Genomic DNA, 6,582 nt, shown 5'->3' with positions numbered 1-6,582 from the left:
TTTTCAGATTGTGTATATCATTAATACGCTATATCTTCATTTTCTAGCCTAGGTAGTAATCAAGCGCTCAGTCATTGTTATACTCACCATTCTGCCAACATTTATTAAAATGAGGCAATTAACTATTGTCTTAAATGGAGTTTAGAGGTAAGGCTCATTAGTTTTAGACTCATTACAATTAAGTGGGATGATAAATGTAAAATTATTTCACTGCAGCTTTGTACAGAAAACTTGTTTGATTATGTACTGTCAGTGTTCACTTTGTGTTGCGATTTTGCAGTTCTTCTGGGCCCATTTTATGAAAATCCAAGCCATTACACAGGCACTGTTATAAATGGTAAATTGCATTCCATTCACAGTCCCTGTGTTTGACATTGGAGTTATCCTGCCTCTCATCTTCTGTAAGGCAAAGCTGCCCCATGAGAACTAGATCTGCTGTCTTCTGAAAGTAGTTACACCGTTCAGTCCTAGGGGCTGTTTTATTCTTAATCTTGGTCCCTTGGCATTTGATTTTCTCTCTAAATACTTATGAATAAAGTATTTCTAAAAGATCCATGCAATAGCATGAAGAGGTTATTATTCCTCCATTGCCTCTGTAAGTGTCTCCATGTTACTGTAAATGGTGCTGTACGTGCTGTAAGTTAGCTGGTTGTGATGTACAAAGTCCTATTATGAGGTCCACAAAATCTTCAAGGTACAGCCCTCAAAGCGCATTGAGAGAAATTGTTCAGCATGAGCACTCAGGAACACTCTCAGGGCAGAAAGCACCACCCTTCTAGCCAAGACCTCCAAATTTGACCATCTAACCTTAAGATCTATCACACAGAGTGACCTGGTTTCAGAGGTTGATCCCCCCTACTCTGCTCAGCTCCCCTACATGGAGCTTTCAACTTAAGTCCTTTTCTAATTAGGGTCTTTGAACAGAAAAAGGTCATCAGGATCTAAATATACCCAGCCAGGCTTGCAGGTGCTGTCATTGGTCTCCTCAGAGGGAAACCTCTGATGTGTGGGGCATACCACGCCACCACTCAAACCTGAGGACAATACACTTGCTTCACTTTTTGAAAGTTTAAACATCCTTTAACTTCCAGGCTGGTATTTAACCAAGTTGCCCAGTTTGGCTTGTTCATTGTCTAGAGACACAAGAGTGAGGAATATTATTAATATCTAAAATAAGAGAGACTGAGGGAAAAAGTAAATAATAATCTTGGTCACTAAATGATCCCTTAGGGCATAACTATGCAGTACAACTTTTCTGTGCCTTTGAACTAGCAGCTGAACAGGGCACTGTGAAAATATTTCCAGAGGTGGGGTATGTGTTCTCAGAGATGGGGTATTCTTATCTAGAGACCCAAACATACTCTCCCTTGTAGGACATATTTCAGCTTTCATATCACTGGAGATGTAAATTGCATCGACACTTTGTTTATACTCATTTTAGAAAATTAAGGAAATCCATCAAAGTAAGGAGTAACCTAGATCTGCCCAGCTCCACACCTCAGTAGCTTCCTCACGCATTTCCACAATGAGATAAAAGGGACAGAGCTGGCTAATGGCTCTTTGAAACCTGCCAGGCTTTCCTCTCGGTTTGTGACAGCTTTGAGAATCCCTGGGCTGGCTGCAAAAATGCTGCTGCTGTAGTCCTTGCTCCAAGCTGTTCTTGTCTTTGAAACCAGACCGCTAAAGTCGGGGGGAATCTGGCCTCTATCTGCAGGGAGGTCATGATCAAATGCCTAAGAAAATTGCGCTGAGTCACAAATGGTCTTGCTCATCAGAGAAATACCACTGGCAGATAAAGAGGACTCTGTTCAGTCACAAATGCGTCAGTGAATCCCCAAGTACAGGGGAGCTGTGTCAGGTCCGCAGCATATGCCAGGGTTGGACATATTTGCACTGGGGTGTCACATTAGTCATGTCATCTCCTTGAGAAAAAAAAAAAAGAAAAAAAAAAGTAAGCTTGAAGAATTCAGTCTCTTTTTGGAGTCTCTTCTAGAAGCTCACTAACATAGATGTGCAAAAGACCTGTTTTTTCACTTCATTAGCCAAAAAGAAAAATGGGACAGGGAGCAGTGGGAAAGAGGAAAGGATTTCTCTCAGTTGAAAGCCAAAGCCTTTGCGAACAGGAAACTAAGAAATAATTCATGTCACATTGAATAAAACCTTGTACTTGATCCAAAACAAAATGCTTATATGAGGAGTCTCTTTTATGTTTGAAAGTTTAATAAAAGCAGTCAAACTAAATTAAATCAAACCTGACTTTGAGTGAAGGCCTCTTCTTTTAAAAAATGTCAGAGCAACAGGTGACAAGGCAAGCAAGAAACCTGCGAAGTGCAAACAGAATGATAGAATAATTTAGCCTGGAAGGGACCTCTGGATCTGCTTGCTAAAGGCAGTGTTCAGCTGAGTTTGAGCATCTTCTGGTTTGTAGATTTCACATTCCCTCTTGGAAACTTTTAAACAAGATGGCCATGGAGCACCACTAGATAGGCTTCTGCAGGAGGGGAAATCATCAATGCAGAGTCATGGCACCTCAGCTATCTGCTACTCCTCAGAAGCAAGGCAGCAGTCACTCTGCCCAGCATCCACACAACTTATTGTCATCTGAACGTTAGATGAGGGATATAAACAGCTTTTTTTTTTTTTTTTGCTTTTTTTTTTCTTTTTAAATTCATTTTTATTATTGTTATTGTTGTTATTGTTGTTGTTGTTATTATTATACAGAGACTCTGAGATCAGGTTTCTAACCCAGAAAACAATCACACTGAGTTAGTGACTAAGGTTGACCCTGAAGTGTGCACAAATCACATCACTCTAACGCCTGGGCATCATAGTGGTGTTAGCTCAGCCTTTCTCTTAACAGGCTGTGGGGAAAGATGTGTTACTGTCTTCTTTCCATGGGATGGGGAATAACGCATGGAGAGACTGTGGCTTGAATCTTCAAGGGCACCTAGTATGCGTGGATGCCATGGAAGAGAAGCAGTGTCTAATTCCTTTTAAAAAATGACTCCCTATGAAATTTGTTCAATGCTTTCCAACCAGGCTGCGGTAGAGCAAAAACTGAACCTTTTCTCCATGGCCTTAGTACCTTGAGTGCTGGAGCAGGCTCTCATTAATGGTGGCTGTTCTCAACAAATGAGTTTTTTTGTGAAATGTTGCCTATAGAAACCTGCAGAAGGATTCGTGATTCTTACATTTGATCTGCAGATAGAGCTTTAAAAATGTCAAATGTGGCCCCAGGTGAGGCCAAAAATGCTGGTTTGGAGCTGGCTAGCAACACACTTGAGAATCAAGTATTTTGGCATGATATGAAACTTATATTATCACTCTGGTTTGTAAAAAAATAAATAAATAATTCCTTAAGAATCCATCATCCTTACCAGTTTGCAGTGACAACTTTCTTTATGCGCATAGAAGAATCTTTCCCATAACCTCAGACACTTCACTTTGATCGGTTCCTTGGCTTTTAAACTGTAATGTGTAATATAACATACAATTTAAAATAACAAAATGAAAACAAGTAATTTCTGATTAATCAAAATGACTTGATCTTTTTCAGAAAAAAAAATAAATAAATCAGTTCAGACTAGTACATTATTTCAAGCTATTCTGTGTTAAAGGGAGAATAAACCAAACCAAACAACAAAACAAAACAAGCAAACAAACCAGTAAGCTTGTGTTTTCAACATGGTACCAGATTAAATTTCATATCTGACAATACTTCTTGGGTCAGAAATTTTGTTTTTCAGCTTGTTCTCATTACGGATTTCCTGGGAGAGCTCAAGAGGTAACAAAACATAATACAGAGAGGCTACAGAAAGCCTAAAACCCTGTAACAAATATTTTAGGGAATGTACTTTGTGCTTTCAATTGTGCAGTATTGCGTCCATGTAACCAAGAGGAGAATTTGTGCCTTTCTGAGAAACTTGCACAGAATCAGGCACTGCCATTTTTCTGCATCAAATCCTCAGGAGCCAGTATATTCAGTATATAATTATATTACTTTCAGCAAATAAATAAGATCAACACTGAATTATTGGTTTCAACAGTAAAATTCCAGGCAGCAAGCCTCATTACACTTGTTTGGGAAGGGAATTTAAATGAACGAAATTCAAAGCGTCTGACTTACAGTGTCACACTGCAAACGGCCTATCACTCCTGTAAATCACTCTCAACTGCCTCAACCAGCAGTTTACCAGAGAGTTTCTGCTCACAATACACTACCTCTAATTTAAGAAAACCTGCTAGCAGCAAGGGTAGGAAGCCCAGGTGCCTTTACTTACACATCCTGTGTTTGCCCAGAGAAGAAGGGGAGTGGATGGACTGATTTGTCAGATTAGATGTGACCCCACTTCCTATCTCGCTCAGAACAGAGTGTCTGTGATTAGTAGCTATCTGTGAAATCTTCAAAGTGAATTGAGACTTAGTGGTCTCATCTGACTCCCTAATGGTATGTAATCCCTGCGCATAGGGGTTGAGATGAGTTGATGTGACGTAATTTGTAATTAGGCTGCTTGAAAAGCTGAGAGCTGTCAGCTAGCTGGGTAAATCCTGCTTTCTCCAGGGAGTGTATTTTACAGTGTAAGATAAAAAAAGCAGCAAAGCAACCACACAGCTTTCAACAAAGCTGAGAAACACCACTCACACTGTTCATAGCCCCTCACTTTTCTCTCTCCTTGCCTCCTGCAAATAGCCTCTTCTTTCCTGGGATGTTCCCTATTCTTGGTAATGTGGCTTACTTCCAGAAACTGGGGTTGCTTCCTGTATCACTGATGTGAATATCCTAGTTGTGGCTCTAAAGAAAAGGAAAGTAAATACTACATTCATTCAGATCCTCACTTCATGCCTATTTAGATCACCGCTGACTTCAGTAACCCTGAAATAATTCTATTTCTGTTTGTAGGAGATTTAATGGCCGGTTGTCACTCTATTTTAAACATCAATATCACATTGTGTTTCTCTAAATGGATGATCCAGGTGTTTTCTCAGGATTAATAAGGCCTATTTCTTGTCCTTCTCTTATTTCCTGTTCTAATTCAGAAGGAGCTGGTTCCTATGGCATCTGACTTAAATCCTTGTTAGAGTACAGGGGACTGTGTGAGGGACCCTGGGGATCTCAGCATTTCTCTGCAAGGGACTGCTTCATATTGAAAGTTCATTTTATGTCACTCCACTGCATTTTCATTGTTCATCCTCCAATCCAAGATTATCTTTGCCCATCTGTCATTTATCCTACCAGTTACATGACCTGTGAATCACCCAGCTTTTCTCTTAAAATCTCTCTCTCTCTCTCTTTTTTTTTTTTTTCTATGTTCATTCATTACTGGAAGTTTGTTTGTCAAAAAAGAATTACCAGCATATAGTTTAACCTGAAATAGCAGCAAGCTCCACAATGTGCAGCAGAACTATTTGTGCATGCATCTGTAGCTATGTGTGCTACTGCAGCCTCAGCCCCTGCCCTGAATATGTGATTCCCCCATATAACACAAGGGCAGCAGAAGTCTGGAGAAGCACATGTGTACATGCTGCAGCCCTCGAGGAAGTCCAGATGGCCATAATGTCAGATTTTGCATTTGTGATGCTTCTTGAACAAATGCAGGCCTGGTAGTATACACTAAAAAATTGATATTGGAATTTGTCAGTTTTTTTTTTTCTCCACTCGCTGATGCAGTTTGCACTCACACTCCCCTAATATTGCCCTTGCAAAAGTGCTCTTTGGCAACTGGTTTACGTAGGAAGTAGGTCTGTCATCATTCCTAACTTGCTGGTCTTCTGCCTTTCTGGATCACAGAAGGGTTTTGCTTATGCTCCTTCTTGCTAAGCCATGCAGTAGCCATATGTGGGTCTTAGCACAAAGAGGCAACCTTTGACTGAAAGAAAATCCGTGTCCCCAGAAGAGCTGTGGTCCAACCAAAGCTATTGCACCTGAAACAAATTAATACAAAGCTATCTGATGGACTTATGCTATACAGAGATCTAATAAGATGTTCACGTAGAGTCCCTTTTGGCTTTAAAGCCATCCTTCCTGTCTTTTTTCTTAGTGAGTAATTACTCAAGAGGGAGACTGAAAATGTGATATTGCTGCTACTTATATGCACTTTGCATTATATGGCATCTTTAAAGCTTCATTTGGGGCCGTGTCCCATTATGCTGGGAGCCATAAAGGCAGAGGGGAAGTCACTGTTGACCTCAGGGAAATCAGCATTTAATTTAATAGCATAAAACAGGTGGCTGTGAAACTTGGAGGTTGGCAAGGCCTGGGAGTGTGGACAAATGGAGGGAAAAGGCTAATGGGAGCAGTTCAGACAGTTGGAGAATATATGGCAAGTTAAACTGACATTTTCCATTCTAACTCCTCTCCACTGCAATTCTGTGTTTAGGCTGCTGTAAAAGCAGAATAAGTCCCAGCTGTTTTGTCTCAGTTCCCACGTACAATGTCATAATTTTTTACTAGATTTTAAATGTTTTAAATTCTTTGTCCTTGCAAAATTGTTGCTGTTACCTGGTGCTATAACCACCCTGCTGCTGGTAAAAGAACAGTGTCTTAATGTTTGCAGATGGCTGCTGTAACCAGAACTTGGAGCA

General features: G+C 40.3%; 1 long non-coding RNA gene across 2 annotated transcripts; it reads right to left on the bottom strand.

Annotated features, from left to right (window-relative positions):
• Positions 1 to 619: 619 nt before the first annotated feature.
• LOC106019220 (uncharacterized) lies at positions 620 to 4,238 on the bottom strand. 2 transcript variants are annotated; one of them, XR_001193874.5, is made up of 4 exons: positions 4,127 to 4,238; positions 3,378 to 3,468; positions 2,253 to 2,321; positions 620 to 1,922 (listed from the first exon to the last, which is right to left on the bottom strand). It is a non-coding gene; the product is annotated as an uncharacterized lncRNA (long non-coding RNA). The 2 variants fall into 2 exon arrangements; XR_002405210.4 differs by having other exon boundaries at positions 2,258 to 2,321.
• Positions 4,239 to 6,582: the final 2,344 nt, after the last annotated feature.

Source organism: Anas platyrhynchos, chromosome 2, assembly GCF_047663525.1.
Source record: "Anas platyrhynchos isolate ZD024472 breed Pekin duck chromosome 2, IASCAAS_PekinDuck_T2T, whole genome shotgun sequence".
Classification (NCBI taxonomy): domain Eukaryota; kingdom Metazoa; phylum Chordata; class Aves; order Anseriformes; family Anatidae; genus Anas; species Anas platyrhynchos.
Note: the sequence above shows the minus strand (reverse complement) of the source record. Positions and strands in the feature narration are given on the sequence as shown.